The 17,744-nt window shown below is 49.0% G+C and overlaps 1 long non-coding RNA gene across 1 annotated transcript; it reads right to left on the bottom strand.

The window, feature by feature from the left end:
• Positions 1-4,004: 4,004 nt before the first annotated feature.
• Positions 4,005-7,967, bottom strand: LOC123186483 (uncharacterized). The gene is made up of 3 exons (XR_006493644.1): positions 7,749-7,967; positions 4,970-4,971; positions 4,005-4,018 (listed from the first exon to the last, which is right to left on the bottom strand). It is a non-coding gene; the product is annotated as an uncharacterized lncRNA (long non-coding RNA).
• Between the last annotated feature and the right edge of the window lie 9,777 nt (positions 7,968-17,744).

Raw genomic sequence — 17,744 nt, 5'->3', positions numbered from 1 at the left:
GATCGCGTTGAGCAAAAGTGTTTCCAACGCAGGCTTATGGCCATGGCAAGAAGCCTCAAGAAAAAACAGCAACAGCTTTGAGCTGATCAAGATTTGCTGGTTGACAGATGGACCGAAGTCCTTGCGGCCGAACAGCATAAACTCGAACGCCCCTCCAAGAGTTACCCAAAGCGCAGGTTGCTACCCCAATTAGAGGAGGAAGCACTTGATGCGGCCGAACGGCCACCTCGTGGCCGCGACAGAGAGGCCTCCCGGCCCTCCACTCAAGCCGCACCCCGTACCAAGGCACGGGAATATGCGCCGGACTTACGAGACATGTTGGAGGACAAGGCAAGGCAAACATGATCGATCTACGGATCGCGTGGGCACCCCACGGCTCGAGACGGTAACCGTCATGCCGGCTACAAATTCGGCAGGGCCGAACAAAGTAGACAAAACTCATTGGAGCTACGTCATGCTATCGCCCAGTACAGAGGCGCCGCACACCCACTGTGCTTTACAAATGAAATAATGGATCATCAAATCCCCCAGGGTTTCAAACCCGTAAACATCGAATCATATGATGGCACAACAGACCCAGCGATATGGATCGAGGATTATCTCCTTCATATCCACATGGCCCGCGGCGACGATTTTCACGCCATCAAATACCTCCCACTCAAGCTTAAAGGACCAGCTCGGCATTGGCTCAACAGCTTGCCAATAGGATCAATCAGTTGTTGGGAGGACCTGGAAGCCGCATTCCTCGACAATTTCCAGGGCACTTATGTGCGACCCCCAGATGCCGATGACCTGAGTCACGTAATTCAGGAGCCAGAGGAATCGGCCGGGCAATTCTGGACACGACTCCTAACAAAGAAAAATCAAATAGTCGACTGTCCAGATGCTAAGGCCCTAGCAGCCTTCAAGCACAATATCCGTGACGAGTGGCTGGCCCGGCACCTTGGACAGGAAAAGCCGAAATCTATGGCAGCACTCACGACACTCATGACCCGCTTTTGCGTGGGAGAAGATAGCTGGCTTGCGCGTAGAAACAATATGACCAAGAACCCTGGCAGTTCGGACACCAGGGACATTAGTGGCAGGTCGCATCGCAACAAGCAGAAGTGCCGCATTAACAGCGACAATGCTGAGAATACGGCAGTTAATGCCAGATTCAGAGGGTCTAAATTCAGTCAGCGGAAAAAGCCATTCAAAATGAATCCTAGGGGCCCGTCCAACTTGGACCGAATACTCGACCGCTTGTGCCAAATACATGGCACCCCCGAAAAGCCGGCCAATCACACCAACAGGGATTGTTGGGTGTTCAAGCAGGCAGGCAAGTTAAGCGCCGACAATGAAGACAAGGGGCTGCATAGCGACGACGACGAGGAGCCCCGGCCGCCGAACAACAATGGACAGAAGGGTTTCCCCCACAAGTGCGGACGGTGAACATGATATATGCCACCCACGTCCCAAAAAGGGAGCGGAAGCACGCATTAAGGGACGTATACGCGGTAGAGCCAGTCGCCCCAAAGTTCAACCCATGGTCCTCCTGCCCGATCACCTTTGATCGAAGAAACCATCCCACTAGCATCCGTCATGGCAGATTTGCCGCATTGGTTCTAGACCCAATTATTGACGAATTTCATCTCACTAGAGTCCTCATGGACGGCGACAGCAGCCTGAACCTGCTTTACCAGGATACAGTGCGAAAAATGGGCATCGATCCCTCGAGTATTAAACCCACCAAAACGACCTTTAAAGGCGTAATACCAGGTGTAGAGGCCAACTGTGCAGGCTTAGTCACACTTGAAGTGGTCTTCGGATCCCTGGATAATTTCCGAAGCGAGGAATTGGTCTTCGACATAGTCCCATTCCGCAGTGGCTATCATGCACTGCTCGGACGAACCGCATTCGCCAAATTCAATGCGGTACCGCACTACGCATACCTTAAGCTCAAGATGCCAGGCCCTCGTGGAGTAATTACGGTCAATGAAAACACCGAACGCTCCCTCCGAACGGAGGAGAACACGGCGGCCCTTGCAGCGGAAGTACAAAGCAGCCTCTCCAGGAAGTTCTCCAGTCCGGCCATTAAACGTCCGAACACCGTCAAGCGCGCCCGGAGTAACCTACAACAAGACCGCCTGGCACGTTCCGAGCAGGCGTAGCAATGCGGCCCCAACCCCAACCCTAGCAAAAAGGCGACGCTAGTACTTCGCGTACATAATTACGCTCTAGAAATACCATGGGCATAGGGGGAGGGGCACCATCACGGCACGCCCAAAACATGACTTAAACCGCACCAGGGGCTGCCGATTTTTTACTTTTCTCTTACCTCCAGGACTCTACTCTTCGGAAGGCCTGTTCGGCAGTTCAATTGCCGCACAAACGATGCAAGAACCAGGGAAGCAGACAAGCCATGCCGCATCACGGAAATCCCGGGTGGTCTCTATCACGAGCAGTATACCTATTTCGCATACTATTCCACAGCTTGCCCCTGGAGCAGACATGTTAAATAGTCCAACTTTTCGTTTATCACATTACTTGTATCGTTCTGCTTTGATCGCAGCTATTTCTAATAAACAATGCATAGCTTTTGTCTATTTTTGCACTATCTTTTTATAAATAAATGTTCCTTAACGACATGTTGCACCCGTACAACTTGGTACGGCCAAAATACGCCAGGGGCTTTTAGCACCCCTCAATATGGTGTGAGAAGTCCGAACACTTTCACAAGGGGAAAACTTTGTTTTTGCCACTCTAGTTTTTGCCAACTTTGCTTATGCCACTCTAGAATTTGACATCTCACTTTTGCCACTCTTAGCTTTTGAGCACTCAGGTACCCTTTTCATCCACTCCTTCATCCGCTGATTGTAGCTATCGATGCCCAGCTATTTAGTTTGGAAAGTGTTAATCCGAGTAGTGAGCCCTGTGGCATACCTCTGAAGGTACCAACGCTTGCACTTGTTTGTGTTAATGGATCCAGCAAGACTCTAATATGATTTCTAAGGATTTGAAGAACGACATGTACATGTTTCATTTCACCTAATCCATCATTTGAGGAGTGGGTTTCGCGATTGGGCTCAGATAGGGGTAAAGAGGGGGAACGGAGGCAGAGTTGATAATTGTATGGTTTCCCACTAAGCGCGAGCATAAAACTTGATCCTTCCTCACCGTAACCATGGTGTCAAGTTGATTCGCACCAGATATCGATACCTTCAGCCAAGACCCATTCTTAAGTACAAGCCAGTGGTGGTGTTCGGTCGAAGGAAGTTAGTGCTAAGCACTATTAATATCGTATCGAACCTGATGAGTATTTTAGAGTATCTTTGGACCCCAACTGGAACAGGAACATTGTCTCATGATTTCTTCTTTGAATTCAGGTATCAATTCAATTATGATATGAAGAAAAGAGAGAAAGAATTAGTTCCACCAAAGGAACCCCAGTGAAATGCCTTCCTGGCTATCAAGCATTTTGCATTGCTCAAAGCCTAGAATCTTGTATCTGGGAACTGGGAAGAAGATAGACGGTCAACGGCTGTTGCCAATAGTCCTGAATCTGCAAAGCTACTGCAAACACACGCAACACAGGCTACAAGAATGAAGAAACCATGAAACCAACCTAAAATCACTGCCAGCACTTAGTTAGTTAAAGCCCAGGAACCACTTGTGTTACACCGGTGAAGCAGAAGCTCCGAAAGCTGTCCGAGGAGCCAGCCATAGGTGGGTTCTTTACTGGCCATAGGTAGGTCCCTTACTGCTGGATCCTCTAAGCAGGGAAAGATCGTAGCTAGTATGAATTGGAAGAACGATCATACCGAACCCAGGATCCTGCAACTATTCTTCCTTCGTTCAAGACTCGCTTTTCTCGCGGGTTGAATGAGTGAGCCTTGGCCATACATACTGAGATTCAACAGTCAACTTTGGAGTCCGTCCTAAAGCCCCACCAATCTACATAGGTGATACCAGGGTAGGTACTTGAAAGACGAGAATAGAACCCATGCTGATGTACCTTAGCTTTTCCGCTCTTCCCATCCTAAACAAGATCATAAATAAGAGTCCCAGGCCGCTTAACGCCCTCTTAGCACATATGACAGGAGCTGGCATACAGAATTACAAGAAGTTGGTACTTTTTCCAATCCTTTCTGCTTTCTCACCAGCAAAATAGGATCGATCGCGAAATCAAAGAAATCTTTCACCTCACTTCTAAGATGAGCTAGCGCTTGCATCACCTTTCGATATCCTATATTTTTGATATTCAACAAGTAGCATTTCCACGGCATTACCACAAGGATTTCCTGTTTCCCCGATCCACCAGCTACGTTCGCACACTTCCAAATAGTAAATGCTCCCGCGGTTGGAGTTGAGACTTTCTTATCCCTCTTGTTATGACGGATCGAGCATATGATTCTTTTCTTGATTGAAATCATTCACTTTTCCTTTCTCTCGTCATCACGCCAACATACATAAGGCTTGCCTTCACAGGGCCCCACCTTGACTTGCCATCATGGCTACACTCTTTTCATCAAAGCAACTCTTCTTAAGAAGACCCCTTGGTCCCCACAACGAAGTTCCTCCATAGAGAACCCAACTGCACAGCACCATCGCAAAGGTTTCTTCGTAACTCGATTAGTCTCACTCAAGAGAACCCATCTACACGAAAGGTCTTTTAAGTGCCAGTTGTACCCGCACAGAAGTTCTGCGCCCTCAACTACACCAGGATGCCCCCTGCAGTAGCATCACAACTTTTCTCACCATGGACAGCTCGCCAGTCTTCTTGCATCAGCCACACCTAATTACAAATGACCTTGGCCTCTCCATGCTCGTCATTTACATTTAAACTGCACACCCCCTTGTTGAGGTCTTACTCCAAAGGTACGGCCTCTAGCACATGACCATTCCTCACTCAAGTCATCGACACCCTCGTCGATGTACGTGTTGAAAGAAGAAATTCCACTATCTCTCAAACGAAATGAGGTTTTTGAACTCCTATATAACAGAGTTTCATTGATGCCAAAGGGGGTTTTCCTCAAACGATTGGAACCAGAATAAAAAAAAGAATGAAAGAGTCAATCTATCTTAGTCAAGGCGCTCGCTCTGCCACAAAGGGAGGCACTGGCAAAATATAAATAGAAAAGAGATGTTTCCAATTAAACCATAGATGTCCACTTCATACTTATAGTATTCTACTTCGGCTTGCTTGGGTTCATTCAAGGCATCTTCATATCTATTAAAGAAATCAATCAGCTCCTAATTAGGTCCCCCAAGGCGAGCAAAGTGACGTTTTTATTTCTCTTCCTCTGGTCAGAAAAAAAAGATTTATAGGACCGGATGCATAACAAGAAAAGACAGAATAGTAGTGGTGCCTGCGCGCAAACAATCTTAGAACTGAGCTCTTGTAAAGGTGGGCGTTCCTACGCTCAAAGCCCATATCTCATATGCATGCCCATTGGAATAGCCCATCACCAGGATGAAATTATCCATTTAGCGCAGTTCCCCTTTCCCCTCTTCTTATATCAACTTCACATCCTAAACACCAAAAGGAAGGGAGAAGCGAACTCGACCTGGTGGTTTTTTATCATTTCATTGACCTTCGAACCGCTCTTGCCCTCCCCTTTCACTTTCTTTCTTAAATGTGTGACTGATACCAATCCCTATGTTGTACACTCTTCCACTAACTAGAGAGAACCGTGCCTGAAGTAGAAAGAACCAATTACAAGTGTTCATAGTGGTCTAATAAAATCAACCCTGGCCATGAAGGTTCCTAGTGTTGATACCAGTTGTTGGAGATAATGGAAGGAAGCAAAAAAACAGAGAGAGGATCAAGTGTAATCTTAACTACATCTCATCTCTTATACAAAAGCTTATGTTACAATACATGGTACCAGTCCAATTTATAGAAAATAGCAAACCGACACAAAGTCATTATCGACTCAAGTAACAACTATTTCGATTTTGTTCATAGCTCATTCCTAGCTAAGACATAACGGCGGGTAGGCAAACAACTTGATTCAGGTCAATACAATACTCTTCTTCGAACTTGCAAGCTTGGGACACAAGCGTAAACTGAAAAAGAAGTAAGACCAGGTACACTGCTAAACATAAGTATAAAGAGGTGGAAGGCTGGTTGTGCTTGTGCTCACCTACAGGTCTGTCCCAGCATACAGTATCGAAAAAGACTGTCTCTTATTTTTGATTTGTCTGAATCAGCGTATATTAACTAATACTACTTTATCCAGGCAATAATGAATTGAAAGGTCGTCTTTAATTCAAAAGTGCATAAGCAAGCAAGGAACGGAAGGCATGCTAACTACACTACTAGAGTCAAGAAAAAAAACTACACTACAAACCAAACTACTTGAGTAAGAATCAAAGCTTATTGAAGATGCTAGAAAATCTATGAACAAGTACCAGGTTAGTAATTCAATTGTGATATCTTCTGCAGCGTTTTCTCTCTGTTGCTATTCTCGGCACTTTTGAAAGTATCTATGCAAAGGAATTAGTATTAAGAATAGCTTGGTTTGGTGCAAATGTAATATAAAAAAGGCATTCCCCTATATGTTGTTAGATGTATTGCAAAAAGGTCAAGTTAAAGAAATATTAGGAAAATTGTTTCGGCTGTCTGTGCTATCATTTTTCTGGAAGCTTTTAAGCCTGTTGTCCAGATGCTGCTGCCTAAAAGTCGTTCTTGTAAATTGTTTTCTTGTGGTCTTGTTCTCTGTATTGTTTTTGGAAACAAAGTACTCTGTATTGTTCATGTGCTGAACTTCATAGTTGGAGGTAGCACAGCAGCAGCAGCTACTCTCACCAGGTGCCTTTTGCCAAGGATACCGTCAACTGATTAAACCCTTGCTAATGGTGGAATTGCCAAACCTTGGCCCATGCCGAAAAAGAAGCCAAGTCCGATTCAATAATTACCTTTCTTTTGTCTCTATCTTTGGACTGAATCAGAATCAGAAGAAAAGCAAGGCTATCCTTCCTTGCACACCTAATGGAAAGCACTGGCTAGATTTCCGATGAAGGAAGCCGTCTACTAACCAAAATACTACAGCAGAGGACAAAACTAGGGACTTCGAAAACGAGGATAGTTTGCCAGGTAGGGATACCGTTGTTCGAATTGAAAAAAGATACCTTTCCCCAGAGAGATAGGATTCGAAAACAAACCATTCATGAAACTCATGCAGGAGCATGCGGTGGTCACATTAATGGACATGCGCTAGCTAAGAGAACTTCTTAAGTTAGGGTACTGTTGGCTGGCTTACTATGGGGAAGGGGAGAAGGCAAGCCGCGTATGGATTGATCCCTAATTCAGTTCTTTTTTCGTGGTTTTCTTTCCATCTCACAACTTCCATTTCTTGAGCCGACCTTGCCCGCTGGAGGTATGATTCCGATCTTTGAATCGAATTGGATTTTTTGTCTTAATGTGAGGGCGATGAGTGGGGAGGGAAGCTGAAGATTTTATTAGTGTGTAAGGTGGCCCCGAGAGCTGAACCAAAGCCCGCCGTTTCGAGACCAGGGAGCTTTAACAGTTTCTACTTAAACTATGTGTTCAGCTATGTGTTCAGATTATGCTATTTTATTAGTAGCTTTCGGTCTCGATTCGCCCTTACCTCGGAGGGATCAACTACTTCGCTTAGGCAAAAGATTGAAAAAGTCTGTATCTGTCTACATGTGCCTCCGTCTATGTTACCCCTTCCTCGGAAAGGAGATTATACGTTTAGTAAAAAAACAAGAATAAAAAATAAAAAAGAAAGAAGAGAAAGAACTGGGAGTTGGCGCCTACATAACAGGTAGCTTGCTTACCAAGCCGTCCTGGCAAGCTCCTACAGTTCTCTTATTACTCTTGACTTGACTTATTAATAAGAAAACTACTCACTAACAAAACGAAAGACGATCTAGAATCTACCCAAGAAGATAGAGAGTCCCACATACGAGAAAAGGTCACAAATGGAGTTGAACCAAGTAACATTGCAAAGGCATAATGATAGTAGGGTCGGGATATCCCCGCCCTCTGAACCGGACGTGAGGGTCTCCCCTCATCCGGCTCTCCGCAGGGGAATCTCCACTCACTGCTTCCCCTAATATCCTCCCTTTACCACATCATGGGGGTTTATAGGAGATCCCAGAGACTCGCTCGGAAAGGCTGCTATACCAAACATTATTACTTAACTACAAAGAAAGAAAAGACTATAGTAGTCACTAGAGTGACTATAGTAGTTCGTCCGGCTGCTCTTGCTTAAATCATTACTCTTCATTCTCCCGTGCTCTAGCAATTGCGCTCCCTAGACCACTACCATTTAGTTAGGTAGGGACAATCAATCCATAGTTACGGGAATAACGGAATGCATGGGGATAAAAAAAATAGAAAAATGAAGATTTTCTATGAAACCCTTTCTTTCCATAGATGTATCTGGTCTGAGACGGTATAGTACTCTATGAGAGGAATGCAATGGGATGGATGGTAGAGGGCTGCCTGCACCCAAAAGCGATGATTCACTTGTCCTCTTGTCTATAGGGACCTTGTGGCATACAACCGCCACGACTCATGCGTTATAGCCGCCCCTTTCTCTCTTTCTTTTGACTGCCTCGTGGGCGGACGAAAGAAGGGAAGTTACAGAAGGGGGCAGTGAAGGCTCGCCAAGTAGACAGCAAGCCCCCACCCCGTCAGTCCTGTGTTGCCGTAGCGTGCCCTACTTCAATAAGGTATTACCTCGCCGATTTTAAAGGGGATGGGATTGGATTCATTCACTTGCATTCCTGCTAGCACTACAAAAAGCTCCGGTCTTAACGCCCCTACGGAAGCTGTGCAGCCTTTCCTCGGGTTCGTAGAGTCGGGTTTCCCGTTTACCCACAACGGAGGAGCCGCCCCCACCAACCAAAGCAGGTAGGCGGCCACGGTTCATAACGCACTCTTCGCACAACAGATCCACTTTGAAGTTGACTTATTCGCTCGGCCAATCGTCGGAATGTGTACGAGATACCATAAGGGCCCAATATCTCAATAGCACCCTTGTCTAAAGCTTCGAATGAGACTGAATATCTGAAACGCAGGAAGGATCTGACTAGAAAGTCATTCAAAACTTGATCGAAGAACCAGCGTTTATTGAAGAAGCTATAGAGTCGATTACAAAAAGTACTAGTTTGAAAGGCTCGTTGGAATTGATCCGCTACGAGATTTACATTATACGCTAGAGAAGCACCTAAAGTACTAAACAGAATAGGTATTAGTTTTGTAATGGTTGGGGCAGTAAACTCGGATTCGGCAAGAATCTCATTTTTTGGTAGTACGAAGGGGGAATTGGCCCAAAAATTGGATAGGGGTAAAGACGCAGCCGGGTGCCGGCGGCTTATTCAAGTGCCCCCCGAACTGCACGAAATGGTCGCCTATTACACGGCTCCCAAACTCTGCCTGGGGTGTGGCTACCTATTATTCGTAGGCGGTACGTACGGCGCACGCAGGGCCTCGGTTTGCTGTGTGGATTGTCTATGCATTTCCTACAGAGTGTAATGGAACCCAGCTCAGCTCCGCCGAGCCAAAAGAAAAGAACAGAACAGCCGGAGGCGAAGAGTAGAGTATAGCCAAGGGGCTTTCGTCGTCCGTAAAGGACCTAACGGAAGACCGTGCTCCGAAGTGTGCACTTCGAGTTTTGTTTTAAGAACACTTGGCCTTACCCCTTCATTTTGAGCTATGTCTAGGTAGAATCGGCAAGATTGAACCGAGGCCCGCCCGGGCACCGCCGGGGAACAACCAGACCAACCAGTAGGCTTTCTTTCCGAAGTTTCCTCCCGGGGCCCTTAAATCATTGAATTCATAGGCATAGGGGCGTCCCAGGCAGTGGTTCATTCAATGAGAAAGAAAGACAGGAGGGCAGGATTCGTCGTGTCGGGCTAATTCATTCTGGGAAAAAAGGGGGAAGGGAGTCACCTGAGCTATGCGAAGGGAAGGAAGTCGTGGGCTGAGCCAGAGGTCACTTTTCCCGATCCATCCCGAAGGGTTTTTTCCCTCTCTCGCCCCATCATCGTACCCAGTCCTGCTATCGGCTCAGCCCTATCTATTCATCTCTTTTTTTTACATGGAGATTTTTTGGATCTCTCTTGTTCATAGATCTTGAAAGCGGATCAATAGAAATTTCTCAAAGGATCTATCTATAGAAAGATCTAGATCTCTATCATCATCTATCTCTATATCTAGATATGGAAGAACCCTCGAAGCCTGTCCCCGACGATGATGCCCCCTAGGCGAAAGGAAAGGGGCCGCCATTCTCTTTCTTTCTTCAATCGTTCCGATCATTTCTCTCATTCCCTTTTGTTTGTTTTTTCGGGTTGGTTCGTTTCCTCCTCCTATCTACGCAATTCTCTGTCTTCGTTCGTGATCATCTTAGGCGAAAGGATAGGTATAAATTTTGTGGAGGGGCAGCTGTGAAAGGGCGATTCCCCCTTTTCCATTGAAGTAGGGAAGGGGGTGATTGATCTTTTTTTGAATCAGGCCTTACTGACCAAGTGGTGGTATAAGCTTCATTGCGGATGAAAAGAAGTCCTTGTGAGCGGAGCTACAAAAGGAAGTTCAAGCTCAAGAAATCCTCTCAATAGGGATTGGGCAAGCAAGATGTTTGTTTATTTGATCTTACCCGGTTGTGAGACGGGACGTGAAGTCAACCAAGTACATGTGTGTTCATAGTGTCCCCGGCACCTTCCTCCTAGCTGAGTATGGATGCTGAAGTTAGCTGGAGTGTGGGGCGAGTGCGTGGTAGATGGAACTCCTATTTACCGCATTTCTCCTTGCACTTCCAACTTGAAGAGGAAGAAGCATCTCTCTTTGCATCTTCAATAGATAGGAAAAAGGATCTTGACCTGATGCCTTCGACCAAAGAAAGGGAGACTTGGTGAAGTCAGAGGTGGTTTTCCTTCCCTAGATTCATGGATCACAAATGCCATTCCGTGGCAAAAACGATAATTTTTTATTTCACTTTTGCCACTCTTAGCTTTTGACATGTATCACAATTGCCACTCTAAATTTTTTGCTTTTGCCACCAAATGGCAAAAGTGATATATTGTCAAAAGCTAAGAGTGGCAAAAGTGAAATGTCAAATTCTAGAGTGGCATAAGCAAAGTTGGCAAAAACTAGAGTGGCAAAAACAAATTTTCCCACCGCACCCCGAACTTATAGCATTATATGCATCGGCTCCGAATCATGTCTTGGGTCAATAGTTGGGTTTGCCCGGCTCCTATGTTTTGGTGCCTTACGTTCCGCTATATCGGCTAAGTTAGCACTAGGAGAACCACTGCGATTGTGCCCCAGTTGAGCTGGGCCGAGCACCTCAGTGGAGAAAGCTAAAACTGACTGTCATGATGAAGCGAGAGTTGGTCGCTGTTCGAGAGGTTTTTTCGAGTCCCTAAAGACTTATGCCGCTTAGGGCGACGAGTCGGCTCTGTCCGGCCAAGGCGTGGATAGCGCCCCGAACTCGGTCTTCTGAATACTAGGGGCTTCACCGAAATTTAAAATTATAGAATTCTATGGCTAAGTGAGAGTGTTCACGCATTATAGTCCGATTGCCTCGTTCGTCGGCTGAGCGCCTCCCTCGAAGGACCCAAACATGGGAAAAAGAGCGCCCCGATTTATCCCCGAACACCCCAGCACTAGTGGCAAGGGGGCAGAAGCCGACGACTCGCCATCTCTCAGTATTGATAAACAGCCGCACAGAAGGTAATATTTTAAATTCAAGCAGCATTGCTCAGCGCATATGAACAAGTTTTCAACGCACAGGACAAAAACGAGCGAGTTTTACTCAAAAATTACATCCCTAGTACATTCATCCGCCACAAGGCGGGCACCCTTCAGAACATCCTTATAGTAATTTTCAGGCTTGCGATGCTCTTTCCCCGCTGGTGGCCCGTCCTTCACAAGCTTCTCCGCATCTAGCTTGCCCCAGTGCACCTACGTGCTTGATGACTTCGAGCCTTGGACAGGCCTCCACCAGCTGCCGCACCAGCCCGAAATAGCTCCCAGGCAGGGCCTCTCCAGGCCACAGCCGAACTAGGAGGCCCTTCATGGCATGTTCGGCCGCCTTGTGGAGCTCGACCAGTTGCTTCAGCTAGTCGCTCAGGGGCACGGGGTGTCCGGCCTCAGCATACTGAGACCAGAACACCTTCTCCGTCGAGCTGCCCTCCTCGGCTCGATAGAATGCGGCGGCATCGGATACACTCCGAGGAAGATCTGCAAATGCCCCTGGAGAGCTCCGGGTTCGGCTAAGTATCAAGTAACTCACGTTTATGTGTTTACTTTGCATAGAGAATGCCTTACCTGCCGCTATTTTCTTCACCTCATCCAACTCCTGGAGGGTTTTCTGGGATTCGGCCTTGGCAGACTTGGCATTTTCAATAGCCGCCGCGAGCTCGGACGCTCGCGTCTTCGAGTCAAGCTCCAAACTCTCATGTTTCTTCATGAGAACCTGGAGCTCTTGCCACACCTTGCCAACCTCGGCCTCATACCTCTCCCGCTCGGTGCGCTCCGCGGCCGCACTCTTCTCGGCCTCGAGCAGCGCTTGCTTAAGGGTCGCCACCTCAGATGTGGCCCCTACAATAGCCATGTTAATCCTGTCATTTCTTGCAATTGCACCTTTTTTATATACATATTCAACCAAGGTATTTCTTACCTTCCTTCTCCTCGAGCTGCTTCTTGGCACGCCCGAGCTCTTGCTCGGACTTCTCGAGGCTCTGCTTCAGCATGTCCACTTCCGTAGTGAGTACGGCGGACGCCAGCAGAGAAGCCTGCACACGCATATTGACTCCTTTTGTTAGACTCCTGCGAATTTTTTGATCCTCTATTCGGCTTTTCTTCCCGAACGCCCAACAGAGCATCAGGGGCTACTGTCTATGTGGTAATATCATTTACACATTATTTACTTACCTCAAAGCCTGTCAAAAGGCTAGTACAAGCTTCAATCAGTCCGCCGTCCGGCTCTTGTCGGACTGAACCTTCATGACCACCGCACTCATAATAGCATGGTGCTCCTCGTCGACGGAGGCGCCTTGGAGCGCCTCCAACATATTGTCTGCCGCCTCCGGGTGGACGGGGGTCGCCGGCACGGTGGACTTGCTCCTCTTGTAAGGAGGTCCCCCGCCGGACTCCGGAACCCTTGAAGGTTCCGGAGCGGTGTCCGGCCTAGAGCCGGACTTGGAGCCCTGGGGGGTTTCATCCCCTTTATTCCTGGAGTCCGGGAGGTCGCCTTGCAGCGCCTCCGGGACCACCTCCTCCCTGCTTGGAACCTGTTGGGACAACACCTCGGTGTTGTCCATAGGGCGGGGGGAGGAAGCCGTCGGAAGCGAGTTCACATCTGACGAGTCCAGTGAGCCGCTCGATGACGCGTCGAGCCGGTCTTTGGGTGGGCTGCATAAGCATATTCGACATAAGGGAAAGCTGCGCAATAAATGAATACTATGAATTACTCCGGTATCCGAATACTTACGATTTTGCCAGGGGCTTGGCCCTGGGCTGCCACTCCTCTTCGTCGTCGTCGGTGTCGGTGGAGTAGTCCGGAGGAAGGGTTTTCCCCTTCTTGGACCCTCCGGCCTCCTCAGAGAGGGCGGCCTTCCTTTTCTTCTCTCCTCCCGCTGGAGGGGGAGAGGTCTCTTCTTCTTCCTCCTCGTCTTCACAAGAGGAAGGCGCTTCGGGACCGTCAGATGGCGAATCCGACACCTCCTGGCGCCGGGCACTCTTTCGAGTCCCCGTGGCCCTTTTCGTGGCCTTCTTCTCCGGCACCACATAGGGCGCCGGAACCAGCAGCCTCGCCAAGCGAGCGTCCGCTGGGCCTTCGGGCAAAGGAGCCGGACAGTTGATCTGTCCGGACGTCACCTCCCAATCCTATCACAGATAAGGGAACTTAGATCCCGCATAGAGTCAAACTATGAAAAACGGATACCCTGTAAAAGGACAAAAACAGCTTACCGCATGAGCGTGATGCTGAGTACTGAATCCGTGATCCTCGGCAGCGGATGCGGGAGCCTCGGCGCCCTTGAAAAGCATCCTCCAGGCATCTTCGTACGTCGTGTCGAAGAGCCTGTTTAGAGTTCGGTGCTACGCCGGGTCGAACTCCCACAGGTTGAAGGCCCGTCATTGACACAGGAGGATCAGGCGGATGAGCATAACCTGGACTGCGTTGACAAGCTTGAGCCTCTTGTCCACCAGGGTTTGGATGCATGTTTGGAGTCCGGTCAGCTCTCCTTTTTTACCCCAAGATAGGCCTGTCTCCTTCCAGGAGGTGAGCCGCGTAGGGGGGCCGGATCGAAACTCAGGGGGTGCGACCCATTCAGCGTCGCGCGGCTCGGTGACGTAAAACCACCATGATTGCCACCCCTTCAGGGTCTCCACAAAGGAGCCCTCGAGCCACAAGACGTTGGCCATCTTGCCAACCATGGCACCGCCGCACTCCGCCTGGCTGCCGCACACCACCTTTGTCTAGACGTTGAAAGTCTTAAGCCATAGGCCGAAATGGGGGCGGATGCGGAGGAACGCCTCGCACACGACGATAAACGCCGAGATGTTCAGGATGAAGTTTGGGGCCAGATCGTGGAAATCCAGGCCGTAGTAGGACATGAGCCCCCGGACAAATGGATGCAGAGGGAAGCCCAGTCCGCGGAGGAAATGGGGGAGGAATACCACCCTCTCATGGGGCCTAGGAGTGGGGATGAGCTGCCCCTTTTTGATGTGTCCTAGCCAGATATCACTAGCCAGATGTCACTAGCCAGATATCCGGCCTTCCACAGCTTTTTGATGTGTCCCTCCGTGACGGAGGAGACCATCCACTTGCCTCCCTCTCCGGACATGACTGGAGAAGGTTGAGGTGGTAGTGCGGACTTGGGCACTGGAGCTCGAGTGCGCAAGAATGGATAGCCAAAGGAGGAAGAAGGCGTGGGTGAAAAGGTGGATCCTTATCCCCTTATATGAGAGGACGCAACTACATGTCCCCACCAGCCTGGTAAAACTCGCTTATCTCCAAGCGCCGTAATCAAAGGCGCGGTTGGGTTACCCACACCCGTATTAATGGGAATCCCGGAATAAGGGGACATGATCTCTTCTTTGACAAGATGTGCCAAGGAAACCGCCTCGTATAACGCGCTGAGGTGGGATACTGAAAAGACTTGGATAAAAGCTTGGCCGTGGTGTGTCACGCTACGGAATACGTCAGCAGATTAGATTTGTGTAAATATTATTATCTCTATGGCAATATGTGGAAACTTATTTTGCATAGCCGGACACTATCTTTGTGTTCAAAATCTTCTATGAAGTACTTGGAGGAGGAACCCGCCTTGCAATACCGAAGACAAACTGCGCGCCGGACTCGTTGTCATTGAAGCCTGGTTCAGGGGTTACTGAGGGACTCCTGGATTAGGGGGTGTTCGGATAGCCGAACTATACCTTCAGCCGGACTCCTGGACTATGAAGATGCAAGATTGAAGACTCCGTCCCGTGTCCGGAAGGGACTTTCCTTGGCGTGGAAGGCAAGCTTGGCGATACGGATGTGAAGATCTCCTACCATTGTAACCGACTCTATGTAAACCTAACCCTACCCGGTGTCTATATAAACCGGAGGGTTTTAGTCCGTAGGACAACATACACATCAACAATCATACCATAGGCTAGCTTCTAGGGTTTAGCCTCTCTGATCTCGCGGTAGATCTACTCTTCTACTACCCATATCATCAATACTAATCAAGCAGGACGTAGGGTTTTACCTCCATCGAGAGGGCCCAAACCTGGGTAAAACTTCGTGTCCCTTGCCTCCTGTTACCATCTGGCCCAGACGCACAGTTCGGGACCCCCTACCCGAGATCCGCCAGTTTTGACACCGACAGCGCCTGTCATCATGTTGCTGAGGCACGTACGCCCCACTCCTTGGGGGAGGCGTAGGAACTCGACGACGATCATCGCGATCGACTCGGTGGTCGTACTGCTCACGGTTTCTATACTGATCTCGTCGATCTCCATGTCCTTCACGCCTCGGGAGCGATCTTGGGCTGTGAGCCGACTGAACTGTGTCTGCAACCACGGATCTGCTATGGATCTTATTCCGCGACTGAGATATTGCGGTATTCTGCTCTCTGGCCGCACGAAGCAAGGCTCGGATCTGCACCAGACCCCGACCAGCTTCTGACTGGGAGGGTTGGATCGACTCCGCTATCCGGGCTGCAGCTGCGAGATTCTAGATCGGAGTTCGATATACCTGAGTCGGAGGCGGAAAAAGTTGACGTCGACTGGATTCAGGAGCACGCTGTCGAGCACGCTCGTCGAGTGCACGCTGGAGATTCTCCAGTCGAGTGCGCTCAGCCAAGTTGGCCAGGCGCGCCTCCTCCAAGGCCTGGGCCTCAGGGGTTTCTCCAACGATAGGAGTGTGAAGTGCATCCATGTTCCGGCGGCGAAGTTATTCTCTTCGCTATGAGGAGAGGGGTTCGGGGCGGTACTCTTCATGAATACGCGACGGATCACCGCCCCCATCGCCTCCGTCTTCATGGGTGAAGCCAGGAGGACTGCTCGGTCCATTGACCATCAAAACTTCTGCCGCGGGGTCGCTGCTATCGCACTCGGATGTAGTCTCTATGGAGCCAGTCGACAGATCGAACAGGCCGTAGAGGGTTTCATCGGGCTCGATTGCCGCGACTTGAGGGGTGGCCGACTGGCGAGCCACCGCATGCTTCACCCACCGCTGAAGCCTCGATCGACCGGAACGTTTCCTCCGGCGGGCCGCAGGGAGGGGAAAAGCTACAGGAGCCGACTGATACTAGGTCGAGGCCGCCGCAGGAGGACGCCATGGACGCACACGTGAAAGTGCGTTGCCCCGCGGACAGGGAGCGCGTCAACGTCGAGTGAAGCCTCTTGAAGCCAAGCGGAGTCGTCGGCGACAAACACGAGCGTGCCAAGATGGATCTCGTGGCCCTCAGCCAAACCTCCGCCTGAAACCATGATGAAGGGGATCGGAAAAATTCCAACCTCTCCAACAAGTCGCTAAGACACCTGCCCCATGGTGGGCGTCAACTGTCGTGGTTCTAAGTATGACAGTAGAATGAGGGGTAGGAATGTAGAGGCAAGATCCTAGCTATGGAGGAGTTGTACACGCGAGTTTTATGAGTTCAGGCCCTTCTCAGAGGAAGTAACAACCCTACGTCTCGGAGCCCGGAGGCGGTCGACTGGATTATGCGCGTGTGTGTTACAGGGGGTGCGAACCCTTGTCCCGGAGGAGGGTGTGGCTTATATAGAGTTCGCCAGACCCCTCCCGCCCTCAGTTACAAAAGGTTTAAGGTACATAAAGGCAGAGACGTTACTGGTAACACCTTTAATACAAGTACATAAATGACCATTAAAGCTATAACTTAAGTCCCAACCGCTGCAGAGTGAGTGGCTCTTAGTCTTCTAGTAGTCGAGTGGTTGTTTGTATGGTCGAGTGTCTTCAAGACTGTCGAGTGGAACATGGCTTTATGGTCGAGTGGATGATGATTTTTCTTCGATTGCTTCTGGTTCTTTAAGGGATGTCCTTGGGGAGGGTATCTTGATCAGATCCATGACCCTACCCTGGGTACATGACTTCATCAATCTATACCGAAAATACTCCTTCTTTTCCGGCTCATAGGGCTTACCTCAAAAAATTGGTTTTCTGTTTTATAAATGTAATCACATGTTGAGATTTTAAGGTGTATTAAATCATTGTGAGTCTCAAATATTGTTCTAATCCCAAAGGTAGATAGTCCGGAGGTAATTACACAGTTCAGGC

The sequence above is a fragment of the Triticum aestivum genome, chromosome 2A, assembly GCF_018294505.1.
Source record: "Triticum aestivum cultivar Chinese Spring chromosome 2A, IWGSC CS RefSeq v2.1, whole genome shotgun sequence".
In the NCBI taxonomy this organism is placed as follows: Eukaryota; Viridiplantae; Streptophyta; class Magnoliopsida; order Poales; family Poaceae; genus Triticum; species Triticum aestivum.
Note: the sequence above shows the minus strand (reverse complement) of the source record. Positions and strands in the feature narration are given on the sequence as shown.